Below are 16,804 nucleotides of genomic sequence, written 5' to 3' on the forward strand. Positions count from 1 at the left end.
AATTAAACATTTATATTTTCTATTGTATAACATTCTAATTAGCCAAAAGTGACGTTATAGCCAACTTGCAAAATAAAGCTATAATTCTGTGACAGTAGGAACCCCTTGGTGCAGAGTGGTAAGCTGCAGTACTGCAGCCCAAGCTCTGCTCACGAGTTCGATCCTGGCTGAAGCCGGGCTCAGACAGCTGGCTCAAGGTTCACTCAGCCTTCCATTCTTCCGAGGTTGGTAAAATGAGGACCCAGTTTCCTGGGGGCAAAGTGTAGATGACTGGGGAAGGCAATGGCAAACCACCCGATAACAAAAAGTCTGTTAAGAAAATGTCATGATACGACGTCCCCCCCCATGGGTCAGTGATGACTTGGTGCTTGCACAAGGGACTATCTTTACCTTCTTTTTAACTCTGTGAAAAATGACAGAAAGAGTTAAGTAAGTAGATCTCCATTGGTCCATTCTGTAATTGGAGAACGTTAGATAGTGTCCACTGCTTTTAATTAGCTGTCAAAGATGAAAGCACTCCTGTATTGGTTATGCAGCACTCCAAAAAATACAAGGCAGTTCATGCAAAGTGCAAAACTTCACTTAGAATACATGTGTATTGCTGTGTGTAATGTGCTTTACTCTGTATTAATGCAACAAATGAGGGTAACTTTGCATCTAACAATGAGGCAGGGATGCTTCTGGCTTTTCATCCGTGAGCGCTGCCTTTCTCCTCTGTAACTGGCATGTGTTACCTCTTTCTTGGAGTAGTGAAACTGTCACCTAATCCCGTGCTGCTCTGGTTCCCCAGTCTCTTCCCCCACTGGCTTTGCCTCCATTTCTCTGCCAGTTTAGCATTTGGTTCTTTCCAAGTGCTGGATCTGCAAAATGCCGGATTTTCTTGTAGACCGGTGACAGCTGCCTGTCTGATTTGTCTCTACCACAGAGCAGGCCTGATGTGGCCTGGTAGTTTTTTCTTCATTCGTGTGCTCGGCCAGAGAGGGATAGATGAACTGTGAAGGTTTACTGAGCTTAAATCTATATTTGGTCTTGCAAATTCCAGACTTTGCCTGTTTGTTTTGGGCACCAGCCGGCCAGCGGCACTTCCTGTCGGTGCCTTAACAGTGGAAATGTGCGTGGGCAAACACTGTATCCTGAGTTTGAAACATAAGAAGGAAGGGGCCATGGTGGAGGTAGAGGTTTTTTTTAAGCAAATTTGTTATTTGTACCTGGTGGTTGCAGACCATAGGCATTTAAAAAAAAAAAAGCACTGGTTCAAGTTTGGTGTAGTGGTTAAGAGCATGGGACTCTAATCTGGAGACCCGGGTTTGATTCCCCACTCCTCCACTTGAGGCCAGCTGGGTGATCTTGGGTCAGTCACAGCTTCTAGGAGCTCTCTCAGCCCCACCCACCTTACAGGGTGATTATTGTTGTGGGGATAATAACGACATACTTTGTAAACTGCTCTGAGTGGGTATTAAGTTGCCCTGAAGGGTGGTATATAAATCGAATATTATTATTATATATTATTGTTGTTTTTCTGGCAGTGAAACAGGAGTGGACTGCTTTCATTTTGCTGCTGTAGACAAATATGCAGATGTTGTCATATGTCTTTAAGTCTCCATGCTACTCTGTTATGACCAGCATGCCACTTTACCACTACCTCCCCATCCTCAAATCAAGAGGCTGAAGTGCTTTTCGTCCATTTTCATCTGCCACGTCGGAAGCTGCTCCAGATTCCTTGGTGGAATAACAGACTCATTGCATAAACATCATTGTTGAACTTCTTGTTGAGGAGTGCCTGAGAGGCTCCTTTTTGAACCATGAGGTACCTGATTCAAATCTCATCTCTGCTGAATAGAAAAGAGTCCAGATTCTGGACTCTTTTATATTTTGCTACTACAGACTAACACACCTCTGCTGAGTTGACCCTGGCCGCTGAGGTCATCAGAAGCAGTGGCCTCTTTCGGCTCCAGCTGCAACCTGCGGCCTGGGAATTGCAAGAATGATCACACCTTGAAGTGTGATCAGTGAGGTCATGTGTGCAAAAGAACATTGAACACTCAAGTGCTGTTTATTATTATGAGGATTAAATTTATGTACTGTGTGTGAATTTTTACAAATTAAGCAAATATGATTGATTCCAACTCTTTCCAAGACAAAAGAAATCTTAAAGTTGTTTGATTAATTGATTGAAAATGCACACATTTCCATATGAGAAAAATAGTTCTAAAATAAGGCTTTCGTTTATCAACGATATATGCCTTTGTTGTGGCCTGTCCTCTACCTCACACACTGGAAGAAATGTTTCTTCTAAGATGGTACTTGCCAGTTATGTTTTTAATAAGCACGTGTATTAAAAATATATCAAAGAACCTGCTGCCTGATTAACCATATGTAGATGCCATCCATCTTGTTTCATTGGGTGCCGTCTTAGAACTTTTCTGTCCTGTGTGGAAGCAATAATGGGGGGAGGGGCTTTTCCAAGATGATACCTCACACACTTGGGGTTTTTTTTGTATACTTGAATTAAAAATAATAATTTTTAAAGAATCTGAAAAGGTGACAAAGAAATATCCTAAGTAAATGAATTGGAGTTATCTTTTAAATTGATCTCTAGATTCTTAACTGATCAGATTACACTGCGCCTGCGAGGAATTCAACTTACTACTGTGTAGATTTCAAGGTCTTATCCGATAAATTGGTTTGGAATAGTGGTGTGCAATTCAGGTTTCAGATTCAGATAAAGTACCTGAATTGGACCCGATTTGCAATGGTTCAGGATTTCTGAATCGGGCCCAGCCTGAATCAAAGCTTCCCGAAGTGATTCGTATCGCTTCAGGAAGTTTTGAATCAAGGAGTTTAAATGCCCCTTTACGTGCCACTGTAAAGCAGCACTGAAAGGGGCATTTAAACCTGCAGATCAGCTGTTTGGTGGGGAGATCCCTGCCAAGCAGCTGATCCAGGCCTTCCCCGCTGCCCAGCTGGCCGCAGCGGTGGTGGAGAGGCAGTGGGGGTCCTGCAGGAACTGGCTCCGGACTTCCCCTCCAGCCAGCTGGCTGCTAAGGTGGTGGCGGCAAAGGCCCCGCAGGAGCTGGGTCCGCCCTTCCCCACCACCCAGCTGGGTGCTGTGGGGATGGAGGAGGCAGCGGGGGCCCCTCAGGAGCCCACTCCAGCCTTCCCTGCCACCCAGCTGAAACTAGGTGCTGCAAACCCTCTCCCCTCTCCCACTCCCCTTTTCCCGCAAGCCCAAACAAGGTGGAGGAGGCGGCGGGCCCCCCACAGGTGCCAGTTTCGACCTTCCCTGCCACCCAGCTGGCTGCTACAGTGGAGGAAGTGGCAGAGGCCCTGCAGGACTGGCTCTGCACTTCCCTGCTGCCCAGCTGGCCGCTGTGGCAGCGGTGGGGGCCCTGCAGGAGCTGGCTCTTCCCTTTCCCACTGCCCAGCTGAAACTAGGTGCTGCAAACCTGCTTCCCCCTCCCACTCTGTTTCCGCAAGCCCAAACAAGGTGGAGGAGGCAGCAGGGCCCCAACAGGAGCCGGCCCTGGCCTTCCCTGCTGTCCAGCTGGCCGCTAAGGCAGGAGCCGGTTCCACACTTCCCCGCCACCCAGCTGATCAGCCTCCCCTCTCCCTGCTGGCCAGGTAAGTGGGGTGGATGGGTCGGGGTGGGTGGATTCTCCCTTGGTTGGTGAAGGTGGGGGGGGGTTGCTCCCCCTCACTTTAGTATGCTCCGAATCTTTACAGAGCATACTGAAGTGAGCTAAATTCTAGAATCCCGAAGCAGCTTGCTGCTTCGGGATTCTTGTAATTCCGGATTTTTTTCTGGAAACCTGCATTTTTGGGGGGTGCACACCCCTAGTTTAGAATAAGCGGGAACAAGTAGTAATAGATTCACTCTAACTCGTAACGCTGTCAAGTTTCTGCAAGTCCAAACAGGGCAGAAAACGGTGTGATGGACAAGAGAGCCATTGAGGGCAGAGTGCTATGGATGTCTCTGAACTGCACTGATGTGATCAGGCGAGAGAAGACCCCCCCCCCCGGCCGCATCCAGAGCACCCACAATCTACTACTGATGGAGTATTCAGTTCCCTTTTTCCATTTTCTTTTTTAGATTTTTGGCTTTTGCTATTTCTGATAACAGAATTCCATTACATAGATAAACTGTACTTGGTGGTGGAGGATGGTTTGTGCTTAAATCTTCTAAATTTGTGTCCCCTCCTTTTAATAGCTTGATAGACAGCAAGCACAAGAGCACCTTGTTCTACTTTCTCCATCAGTTCGTTTTTATAAACTTCAGATTTCATTTCCTCTATGTGTTTTGCTTCTTTCTAAATAGAAAAGTTTTAGAATGTGGTTCACTAAAACCACGTTGAATTACATGTCCATACTTATTTGCTCAGAAATGTGACCAGTCCCATCACCATCACTGAATCGGTGTCTCCTTTTGTAAGAAAAACTTTTGACATTTGATTCTACCTGTGGAGCTTCTGCGGTTGGAAACCAGTCCTGCTTAGAGCTAGCCACAAAAAGCTGATTCATAGGCTTTTAATTAAGTGCTTCCCCGCTCAGGTTCCGGTTTTAGAAAGCACAACATTCGGAGAGTATTCTGGCCCTCGGGCACCTTTTAACTACAAAAGCTGGAGAATATTTGACTCTGGTATAAAGCAAGTATTTGGTTTAGGTTCAATTTGCTGTAGCAAGGGATGACTCAGGGCATGCCAAATCCAGAGAGATTTTATCCTGGCTTTTTGACAGACGGAGTGACCCTTAAAGAATTTTTGGCTAGTCCTTCTCTTTGTTCCATAGAACCTCTGGTTCCTGCGGCTTAGCTGGCGTTGCTTGTATTTCGTAGAACAAGGTCTCAGTATCTCCCACTAGCTGCTCTCTTGTTTTGCCTTCAGTGGTGCCGAAGCACGGCTGGCATGTGGACCCTTATCACCGCGGGGTGAGAGAATGGCTTACTCAGTTTTGTCATTGAATATAGCACAGTTGCATTTAATAGCTCATTACTTGTTCGCTGGTGCAAACAGCTGTAAACACCACCTGAAATTCACTGAATTGAAATGTGAATAGATGTTGATGCCAAACCTTTATAGCTTTTAATTCAGCAAGAACTGGAAACTAGTATTTGGAAACAAAATAAATGTCTTGCGTAAGCCTCGTAAGCTTGTGTGTGCCAATATACAGACCTGAGATAATGGAGAATGCCCTTTTGGATACGAGTGAGATGGCGGGTTTGGAACCCTTCAGAGGTTTTTGCACGTGGTTAAACATGGATTGAAGCAAAGCAACTGCACCATACAATGGAAAGGCCTTGAAGATGTTCACATTTGACCGTTTGTTCCCTCCTTAATTTTGTAGTGACTGACCAGAATCAAAATCGAAGTTATGTCTGTCTTTCTGGCATAGTCTCTGATGTAAAACAAAGTGCATTTTTTTCCTGAAATTAAAATAAAAAAGCCTGAACTGTAGCAGATAAAAGGAGTTACCTTGATATTTCCTTTCAGAATTCATCCATTATGCCCTCTTTAATTAAGAAAAGGAATGGCTACTAAATGGACTCTAGATCAAAAACCTCATGGGGCTGGGGTTTTGCATTGCCAAGGAAATAGAAGAAATCGTTTGCGAGAAAGTCAAAGTTTTCATGGTTAAGGTCTAAAGATGCTCCAAAATAATATTTTTTGTTATTTATTTTTATTTTATCGTATTTCTGCCCTCCCCGCAAGCAGGCTGTATACTTATTTCTTTGGAGGTTGGAAAAGGGTATAGGTGGATAGCAGAAAGCCAAGTACACAAAGCCAAAGGTTGTTCTAAACAGAATTAATTTATAGTCAGGCTGGGCTAGGGAGAACCGGTGGGCTGCTAGAGGTTGGACTGTATTTGAGCCCAAGGAGGAGAATTTTGTACCACTTACCGCATTCTTCAACAGCATTACTTCAGGAGCCGTTGAGGAGCCCAGAAGTTTTACCGATCCTGTCATATAGTGGGAAAAAGTGACCCTTCCAATTAATCCTGTGTATCAGAAGATCTGTCGATAACACAAACATGCTACTGAAAAACCAGAAATTAACCCTGACAGGAACTATTGCCTCAGGCTTAAGCAGAGAGTGAAAGAGAGAGAAAGCAGCATGAACTGCTCGCCAGAGATTCCCGCTCTTTTCTTTTTCTACTGTCTTCCAAATTAGTGTTTCCAACACACATTTATGTCACCTGGTCCTGGCAGTCACATTGGCAAAGGTTCCAGGACAGAAATTGACTTGGAAATTGTATGTGATGCTTTTATTCCCTGACCTGGATTGCCCCGGTGAGCCTGATCTCTTCAGATCTCAGAAGCTAAGCAGGGTCAGTCTTGGTTAGGAATTGGATGGGAGACCTCCAGGCAGGCAATGGCAAAGCACCTCTGTTAGTCTCTTGCCATGAAAACCCCACCAGGGGTCGCCATCAGTCAGCTATGACTTGAGGGCACTCTCCACCACTAGTAGAACACATAAGAATTGTCGGAAAATAAATGTTCTTCTCAGAGACCCTTAATCATAGCTCTGTTTTCATTGTTTTTAAGTTCAGAATAGTAATGTTTAAAGGATGATCTTTCAGGTTTATTTTACATTCCTGAGGCAGCCATATTGCATATTCTAAAGCATCGAGAGAGCTGAGTATCAAGGAAGGTGGTATTATAAGCAGAAACTTGTTGTATGAGTCATTTGGAAACTTGTGGAAGTGTAGGCAGTGCTTGTGAGATCACTAGAATGTATGGGAATTTCAGTCATATGTTAGCGGGTCACAAATAAACCAGGGCTTTCACGTTCAAAAAATTATGCTTTTGAAAACAGCATTCCAATATTTGTGAGGTTACAGTGATTTTGGGAAAGCTAATACTTGTTTATGTCGAATGCCAATCATTTTATGAAACTCCTGGCTTTGTCTGTCTTGCAGATAGAAATTTAAGAACATGGCGCAAGGATGATGCAGCAGTTAGTGTCATGCTAAAATCTGGGATGTTCAGGTTCAGCTCCCTCCTCGCTTACGGCGGCTTGTTCAGTGATCTTGGGCCTTCATCACTCTCTCTGACTGACCAGCTTAACTGGGTGGTTGTGAAGATAAAATGGAGGAGAGAAGAATGCTTTAAGCTGCTTTGGGTCTCCCAAAGGAGAAAAGGAGTATAAATATTTCAATAAATACTGAGAAGTGTTAAGGGCTGGTAAATGGAGTACGGGAGAATTCTGTTTCCAAGTTGGTTGGTGGCCTGATGGCTAAATGAGAAGATATAGGTGTCCCCAGGGACGCCCTTCCATTTTCCAGCAGTGAGTTCCCACTACTGCACTGCGGGCCCAATCAGGACCACTGCAGTGTGAGTGGAGAAGGGGCTCCTGCCTTCCCCTCTGCCCCATTTCAGGTTGGAAAAACAGCATGGGAGGGGGAAGCAGGAGCACCTCCCCCCCCCCCCATACCGCAGTGGTCTTGGCCATAATTGGGGCTCTGCAGTTAAAAGGAGTTCCATGCTGGGAACATGCAAAAGTGACCCTGGGGGTGCCCGTATCATCTAGTTCAACCCTCAGGTCTTAGGGTGTATTATTGTGTTATTGCACAAATCCTAGTGCATTTCCTTGAATGCAAGTTGCATGGATTTTAGTGAAGCTTTTTCCAAATTAGTTACTTTCTTATGGTCTCAGCCTAAGGACCAATTCACATGCATTTGTTGCAATAATATAGATCAAAGCACATTATACTATTTTATGTATGTATGTCATTTGTAGTCCACCTTTCTCACTGAGGCTCAAGGTGGATTACATAAGTGTGAGATCAGTAGAATCAGTAGCAAGGACAAGGGTAGGCATTTCCATACAGTGTCAAGGACATTTCCATAAACAGTGGCTTAGGGTAGATGAATACAAGTTTACAGAGACGTAGCATTAGCAAGGATCCAATACAGGGTTGAAGGATTGCTGAAACAGAACATAATCCATTCTAAGATTGACATTAGACGACATGAAGCACAAGCAGTATGTACAAGTACATATTCAAAGCAAGAGATAATATGTAAGGCAACATAATGGTGGAGCCCATGGTTCCCAACTCATTGGCGAAACATCCAAGACCCCCTCCTTCCAATACCACCCTCCTATCTGAGTAAAAAAATCACTGTTTAGGATTGCGCTGTAAGAGACTGAGCTGTGAACATCAGGGGATTTGAATCTATTTGTGCCCTTAGTTCTCTCGGTGATTTTAGGTGACCCACTTCGTTGGGGGCTGGGCTGAGGAGGTGCTAGCCCAAGCAGCGTGGTCAAAGCCTGTTCCAAGGCTGGGGCATGGAGGGTTGGTCTGAATAGCAAGGTCAGTTACTGGTAGGTCAAAGAGCACAATGTAAGCAAGGACGAGGCACAGTCCAGAGAGTCACAGGAAACCAAGTAAAGTGCAGTGCAGTGTTCGCAATGGCAGAGGAATTCTGGCCTGTTCCTTCCACACTCAAGTTCCCCTTGGCTGGTTTTTATAGCCCTGTGCTGAAAGGCCACATTGGCAGCCAGCTGCTTGGAGGTTATCCTGCAGCCACTCACTGTTGCTATCAGCAAGCAGCTGCCGTCTGACCAGGGCTGATTCCGCACACGTTGGATAATGCACTTCCAATCCTCTTTATAGACCATTTGGAACGGATTTTTTCATGTGCGGAACAAAAAATCCACCTCAAACCATTGATAAAGTGCATTATCCAACGTGTGCGGAATCAGCCCAGGAGGTGTGCACTACTGTGGTGTCTCTCTTGTAACGCTATTCTTTGCCTCCATCTGCAGTGCTCTAAGGGTGTGGGTGATCCTGGAGGGCTGGAAACGACTGACTGAGCTTCACCTGTTGGGTCGGAGCTGTGAGGTGTTGGTGGCTCTGCCCCAGCTGCTGGCTGTGAATTCTGGTCAACCTGCAGCTTCTTTTCCTGCTTTCCAGCTTCTGCTGAGTCCGAACTGGCTGCACGGGTCTCCTCTTTTCCGGAGGAGTTCTTGCTATCACTGAGCCCGGGCTGGCCCATGGCCCACTGCCTCAGCTCCTGCGTGGATGCCTGAAGCTGCCTTAAACTGAATCAGACCCTCATTCATCAAGGTCAGCGTGGTCTACTTCGATGGCAGAGGCTCTGCAGGGTCTCAGGCTGAGGTCTTGCACACCCTCGCTGCTCCCGGATCCTTTTTGAACTGAACCTGAGTCCTTCTGCGTGCAAAGCAGGTACTGTGCAGCTGAGCTCCAGGCAATGTATGGAGAATGATGTGCCTGACAGGATGTTTGTGAGGATTGCCGAGGTAAATAAATTTGACATAATGGTAAAGGAAAGGGGAAAGACCTAAAAGGAAAGATTAAGAGGCATAGCGGAGAGGTGAACTGAAGGAACACCTTGCAATCGAAGGGACTGAAATGCAAAGGGTAACGCTAGTAGCAAAGGAATAAAAGTATGTGGTTATAAGGAAATGCCATTGAATTCGATGTGTATTTCTAGTTTTCCTAATCATGGTAGTCCTGGATCATATCTGATCCTATACACTTCAGCACAGCTTTTTTTCAGCTGGAATGTGGTGGAACGGAGTTCCGGAACCTCTTGAAAATGGTCACATGGCTGGTGGCCCCACCCCCTGATCCTCAGACAGAGGGGGGTTTAGATTGCCTTCCGTGCCGCTGAGCAATCTCAACTCCCCTGTCTGGAGATCAGGGGGCGGGGCCACCAGCCATGTGACCATTTTCTCCGAGGGCAACCCACTGAGTTCCACCACCTCTTTTCCCAGAAAAAAAGCCCTGCACTTCAGGATGGTCATGTGGCCAGGGCACCGTTGACTGCCACGCCACAGATGTTTCAGGCTGTTCTATTGAGAAGGTTGTGCCACTGTAGTTTCTCCAGCTGGCTCTCTTGAGGTGAAATTAAGGCACGGTCTGAAGCCATAGTCCTGGTGTGTTCCTTACTGTAAGCATTTCAGCTTCTCTTGTATAGCCTTTCTTCCCGCAAATAAATAACTTTTTACCCTATTTAAGGGATCTTTATGTCAAGGTAAAAGGTCACTTAAGCAAGCCACACCTTTGGGAAATTTCTGTAGAGCCCGGGCTCATTTTGAGGGGGAACGCACTGGAATGCAGTTCTGGCAGTTCCCCAAAGAGGTCACATGACAAGTGGCCCCGCCCACCTCACTCTCCGCCATTTTGGACCCATTTTGGCCTGGGTTGGGGCCAAAATGGCCCGGATTGGGCCTCTTGATGGGTGGTGGATCACTCTCCTGCTCAGCAGTGGCCCGATCCTGACCATTTTGGGGCCCTTTTCGGCCGTTTTCAGCCCCTTTTTGCCACTTTGGGCGCAATTTTGGCCCTGAATGGCCAGGATGGGGTCCAAAACAGCCAGGATAGGTGATGTCAGGGGGTGTGGCATATGCTAACGAGTTCCTCCCCCTCTTTTTCTACGAAATGACCCCTGTGTAGAGCTGTTCCATTTTCTTGGCTTGTGAACAAAGAGCGTAACTGCCCAATAGCCTGTCTGTTTGCTCCGGTCTTTGTTTCTTGCCTTCCAAAGACATTAGTCTGGGCACTTCCTGGTTCTCTCATTCTTTCCTCGAGGAGTTGCTGGAACAACACAGCACGGCCTTGTACGGAGGGAAGATTCTTGAATCAACAGTGACTTTAGGGAGCCTGTCTGAACAGTCTGCGTGTTGCTCAGAATGAGAGGCATTGGCCCTGACTGTCCACAGGCCTCCTTTCTTTAGAAATGTAATGGAGTGTCGGCCCAAATCTGTGTATGTGAGGGCGGGCGATCAAAGGTTTGTTTTTACTGTGCAGTGCAAGCAAACTAGAGCTGTTATAAAGTCTCTGTGCAGCTGCTGGCAAGGGGGGATTGAAAGGTGTAATAGTTTGATGTAGAGACAGTATGGTGTAGTGGTTAGGGTGTTGGACTAGGCTCTGGAAGGCCCAGGTGAGAATCCTCACTCGGCGGTGGAAGCCTGCAGGGCGACCTTGGGCCAGCCACACACTCTCAACCTAACCTCCCTCACAGGGCTGTTGTGAGGTAAAATGGAGGAGAGGAGAACATGAGCTACTGTTGAGTACCTATTGGTGAGAGAGGCTTCAGACTCTGAGCGCAAAGTAATACGAGTACAGGGATTTTGTTTTCTTCCACATGATTTTTTTAAAAAGACATTCCTTTTCCAAGTGCAGCTACGGAGCTGTCCCCCCCCCCCGGGGAAAGCACGGTGTGTGGGAAGGGGGGGGGGAACCTTCTGACTCCTTCCTTCCTTGGCTTTTTCCTGCTACCCTCTCCCTCTGGAGAAAGAATACAGGAACCGTTTCATCATCTTCCGTTTGGATAAAAAGTGGCTTTTTCCAAAGGTTTCAAGAGCTCTCCTCCAGCGGTACCATTCTGTTCCTCAAACAAGCAGTCAGCATGGTGATATTTAGGAAAATCTTCTTTAAAAAGCTAATGGAAGAAAATGTACCACGGCATCTGAGCCACGGCCGATTTGTGTTTGTTACAGATGGTTCTCATTCTGTGATCAACCACCCATTTCTTCTGACCTAACTTGAAATACCCTTCCCTTGAGACTTTTTATCATTTCCACTAATTTCTGGGTTAGCTAAGATAAGGATGTCTGCATACACACAGGAAAAGTGTTTCAAGAAAATAATTATTCTCAGATCTCTATGTTCATCTCCCATGGAAGTTTAGTTTTGTTTTTTAAATTCCTTTCCTTTATACCTTAGAAGCTCCTTGGTACACAGATGACAAGCAGCAGAATTGTTTAGCCAGTTGCTTAAGTAACGTAAGGACTGGAGTAAATTTTGCAACTGCCAGTGTAACTCTAGAACCCCTACTGCTCAATAAAAAGGATCCATTAAGATCCATAAAGCCAGCAAATAAGAGTACCATTGGGGGGCAAAGAATATTTCTCAGCTAAATAAGAGAGAACCAAATAATGGTGCAAAACAGACCAACCCCTTCTAAAACCAATCTGGTCCCAACCAAGGACATCTTATTGCTTTACCCAGGCAAGCAATTTCCTTAGCAAATATGAGGAATATAATTTACCCAAAGAATAAAACAAGCCAGTTGGGCTTCAACAGCTTGTATCGGAACACCGTCCCTTTTTAAAGATTGGGAGGGACTATTAGAGTATGCCCCCACGTCTTTGGAATAAATCCCAAGGAGTTAATCTATGAGTGATTCCGCACACGTTGGATAATGCACTTCCAGTCCTCTGTATAGATCATTTGGAACGGATTTTTTTGTGTGAGGAACAAAAAATCCACCTCAGACGATTGATAAGTGCATTGAAAGTGCATTATCCAACGTGTGTGGAATCACTCTAAGTAAACACAGGGGCAAGAAAACCAGCCCACCAACTAGGGTTTGCGCTAAACAGCTTGTCTGGAATTAAATCAGAGCCTGGGGCGTTCCCCCAGATGTAAACAGCCAATGAGGGATTTAATTTCAACAGGATTCTTTTTTAAATAAAGTATAACTGTTCTTGCTTTCTCAGCTAAGGAAAATGCTTGTTCAAAATGTCAGTGAAAGAAAACGTGGAGCAAAGCATGTGATTTATATATAAAAAACCTCCTCAGTAACTTTTGAGACTTACCATAAGAATAATAAGTGGATTATGTACGCTATTCAGATTCATCCTACTTTGCTCATTCATTTACTGCTGAGAGTAGTCCAGTAAACTGCCATACACCATCCCGTCATAGTGGAGACACGAATCTTCCGGGCTTCCTTTGTAGTAATTCCTCCTCCTGTTGTTTTGTAACTTGACTTTTTTTTGTTTGAGATGGCTCCTGGGCAGATTTAGGATAGGTTCCAACAAACTCCATTCTGATGGAATCTGGAATCAAAATGGGGGGCCTGGAATCGTTGGACAGAGAATAATCTCGTGTTTTTATCACAAGTGAAAGGGCAATAAAAGTAATTTGAACTGGTTTGACTTGTTGCAAATGGAATTCAAATAGTCAAAGAAACCACTATTTCATCATTACAACTAAGCAGTACCCAGCATCTAAATTTTGCCCAGAGATCCATGCTTCATCTGAGACATCTCTCTGGTTTTTTTGACTGCAGTCTTCCAACACTTTACTATAAATAATGCATGTCTCAAAAACTGAACTAAAGCTGGTTTGAACAACTTTAGCTGATGGTGGAATTAACAACTTGTCATAAAAAAAGCTTCAGTGGCAAGACTTACAAAGTCAGCTCCTTAGATCTGCATTTAAGGCTTATTCAATTTAAAAAACCCTCTACTATGACAACATTGGCATCCCATTTAACATTTCATCATTTGGGACAGCAAATATGAATACTGGAGGCACCCTCAAGAATCCAGTAACCTGGCTATAGTTTTGAGGATGCCCTAAAATTGCACAATTAGGAATGACTAAGAATCCTTACCAAATATGCCTCACCATAGTTCTCAGTCTAATTTTGGGTTATCTACCCCATCTTATGGATGCTTTCGGAACACCAAGTTTCTGGAACCAAAGCAACGTCTTTAGATGCAAATAAATTCTTACCAAAATGACAATTAAAGGAGACTAACTGCTCGCTCGGGCGGGGGTGGAGGGGAGGCAGAAAGCGCTCAGGGATCACCGTCGTATCCCAAACGCGCACCGGCATAACTCCCCTTACAACAGCACCTGGCCAGAGAGCACCGGTGGGAGCAGAGCCCAGCGGCAGCCCCACTGGACAGGGGCCGAGAAGGCGCTCCTCTGCAGCCTGGAGGCGGGGCATGCCAAGGTTGCTCTCGCCACAGGCAGGGAGGGGCTCCTCAGCCACCGGTCAACCGTCAGGCCTTTGGCGAATGGCCATGGAGAAGGTATCTGCCCAGGGGCATGCTGCGTGGACGGAAGAATGCTGCACGGTGGAATGACTCCTTCAGGTCAGCGAGAAATGGGATAGGACCCTCATATCCGAGGGTGCCCTGTATGGGCAGGGGCTTGAGGAAGGCTTGCCAGGGCCGGAGGCGGTCATGCAGGCATCATCCCCCTGGCTGTCATGGAGAGGCTCAGTGCTGAGTCCAAGCTGAGGTTGACAGAAGGGCCCCCAGGGGAGTGGGGACTTTGGGGTTGGGCCTGAGCTCCTGGCAGCCGCTGAGGCAACTGCTTCCCTGTTTTAGGCAGACCCAGCGAGGCAGGTGCCACCCCTGAGGCAGCGGCTGGCACAGGTGAGGGTGCCTGTCCTGGGCAGTCTTGGCACTGGTGGCCAGCCGCCAATGGCCTGGTCCTGCCAATGCTGCCGGGGCTATTGTGACACGCCCTGTCATCAGGGTATCTCACCGGCCCTACACCATGCCAGTATGCACCTCCTACCCTGTCCAACCGGCCAATCATGTGGACGGGTGGGACCGCTCCATCCACGCACACCCCTTTGAGGGGACGCTTGCCTTGAGCCTGCTGCAACAAGCCAGGTACCTCTGGGCCCTGTGGTGTGCCCCCCACCCCCCGCTGCACAGCCAACCCCTGCTGGGGATTGCAGACTGCCCATTGGCTGCACCATCACTTACCACTCGTGCCCCTGTCATGGGGCCAGCACAGCCATTGGTGGATGTGTGCAGGGTCATCAGGGGACCTTTGGGGTGGGTGTGCCCGGCAGTGGCCACATCGGGCCTTCCCAGGATTGGGTGCTGGCGTGCCTCCCCTGCTGAAGTGCTTGTGGGGGGGATAAACTCCACTGCTGGTACGCCGGCACGTGGACACCAGTACTGGGCCGGTTCTTTGAATTGGGCTGTAATTCTGAAGACATACATACAAACAACTTGTTGTTGAAAGAAAAGTGATAGTGTGGGTTTTATAGCTTAGAACATCCACATGAATGTTTTATGGTTATGCACTTTAAAAATATCTGTGTCCGTTTCCAATTTGGGGTTTCTGAACGAACTGTGTAGCATTGGTTTTTTCTGGGTGGGGTGTTGTTGGCTTGGAACTAACTCGTTTGGGTTTTTTTCATTATTGTGAGTTTTGGCCCCTTCTTTGAAGGTTTCCAGGCTTTGGGGGGCAGCTATTTTTGCACGCACTTCTTCCTGTAAACCATTGATCCACTGTGTTTTTCCTCAGTTACACTACTCACACACACCCACAGCAACAACAGCAACAACAACGGACGCTGAAGAAGGAGAGTGTTGGCAGGTGTACACTGTGGCAGGAAACTAGTTGGCAAAGGGGTTGTGGGGCAGTGGGCGGCATTTAAAAACAACCCTGCTTTACATTCAGTTTTTTCCTTTTTCTATAGTGCCAATAATTTATCTCCTTCGCATCCTGCTCTTCCCTGTTGGTGCCATGTTTCCGTGTCCTTTGCAGTTGTGTTCCCATGAAGAGGGCCAAGGGGCAAATCCTTCTTTCTGATGCTCAGCATTCTCACACTGGTCACCAATTTCCATCACCCGGTTGCAGGCAGGCGGCAGGATTGTCTGAACCTCCCCCCCCGCGCCCTCCACACACACACCAGAACAGACTTAAGTTTTTTTCATACGTTTTCTTTTGCTGTGGGCAGGCAGGACTGTTTGAGGAAGGGCAGAGGAGGCCAATGGCTCGCAGGGGGCTTCTTAAGCGTCATGTGGACCATTTGTTTTAAAATAATGCTTTGGCAGATCCTACTCAGATAGTAGTCCCTGAGTGATATTGAGTCATGCGTTTAGGATCCCTACCCGTTACAAGGACTACAAGGGAGAGAGATGGAGACGGGGTGTGGGCTACTGTATTGGGCTACAGTCTGCTGCTGCTCTTGTAACATCTCAGCCTTGGCGTGTTTCCTGCTGCAGAGAGGCTGTGGCCGCCTTCCAGCTAACTGCAGCGTCTCCGTTGGAAGGAGTCTGCGTTCTGATTTGCATTAGGGAATTCTGATGCAAGATGTGAGATTGTTTCGTCAGGGTTTCTTCACAGTCTATGAGAAACAAGAGCTACTTCATTGTATCCTGCAGCACTTTGAACAATTCCTTTCTAAAATATTAATCTACAGATGGGGAGAAATGCATATAAATGCAGTTTACAAATAAAGCCCAGGGGAGGTCATGTCAGACTAACCTTAATCTCTTTTTTTAAAGAACGTTACTCCCTTGCTGGATCAGGGGAATGCTGTAGACATAGTTTATCTTGATTTCAGTAAGGCTTTTGATAAGGTTCCACATAATATCCTTGTCGACAAGTTGGTAAAATGTGGTTTGGATCCTATTACTGTTAGGTGGATCTGTAACTGGTTGACAGATGGCACCCAAAGAGCGCTAGTTCATGGTTCTTCACCTTCAGGGAGAAAAGTGACAAGTGGAGTTCCTCAGGGATCAGCCCTGGGACCTGTTCTCTTCCACATTTTTATAAATGACTAGCTTGATGCCCGTGCTTCGCTACGGTATTTAACTACTTTAAATCCAGTTATAATATTTATGGGTATGTAACAATTTTTTGGTTTGTGGGGGGGTTTTTTAGTTGGTTTTGTAGTATAATAGCATAGTACCCAAGCTTCAGAAAGGTTTTTGAATAAAGTGAAGCATGTTGATGCCGAAAATTGATGAAGCAAATTTTGAAAGGTAACATTTATTGAAGAGATTTTAAAAGGAAAAGATTGTAGTGCAATAAATAAAGTGAAAAATACGTACAACCGTTTTTTTTCTACTGAAGGACCTCTCTGTAGACCTCATGGGTGGTTTTCCCCTCAGGTGCTGGGATCACCAGGCTGCTGGGTGAGCTCACTCTGGAGCAGGCCACGTAGAACTGCCCATGTGAGAAGCAGTCCTCCCTCAAGCCAATTCCTGCCACCTTCAGTGTCTGCCCCTGGGACGTGTTCATCGTCATAGCAAAGCAGGCCTTGAGGGGGAACTGCAGTCTCTTGAACTCG

At 46.4% G+C, this 16,804-nt stretch overlaps 1 protein-coding gene across 9 annotated transcripts in view; it reads left to right on the forward strand.

Moving 5' to 3' along the window:
- Positions 1-16,804, forward strand: part of APBB2 (amyloid beta precursor protein binding family B member 2) — a 217,740-nt gene that overhangs the window by 15,052 nt on the left and 185,884 nt on the right. The window contains exon 1 of one of the 9 annotated variants that reach the window (XM_054989595.1): positions 9,096-9,186. The exons of the other annotated variants lie outside the window; for them this stretch is intronic. The gene's annotated coding sequence lies outside the window, so the exon portion shown is untranslated. Of the gene's footprint in view, positions 1-9,095; positions 9,187-16,804 lie in introns of those variants that run through there. 9 annotated transcript variants of the gene reach the window in all.

Source organism: Eublepharis macularius, chromosome 10, assembly GCF_028583425.1.
Source record: "Eublepharis macularius isolate TG4126 chromosome 10, MPM_Emac_v1.0, whole genome shotgun sequence".
Lineage (NCBI taxonomy): Eukaryota > Metazoa > Chordata > Lepidosauria > Squamata > Eublepharidae > Eublepharis > Eublepharis macularius.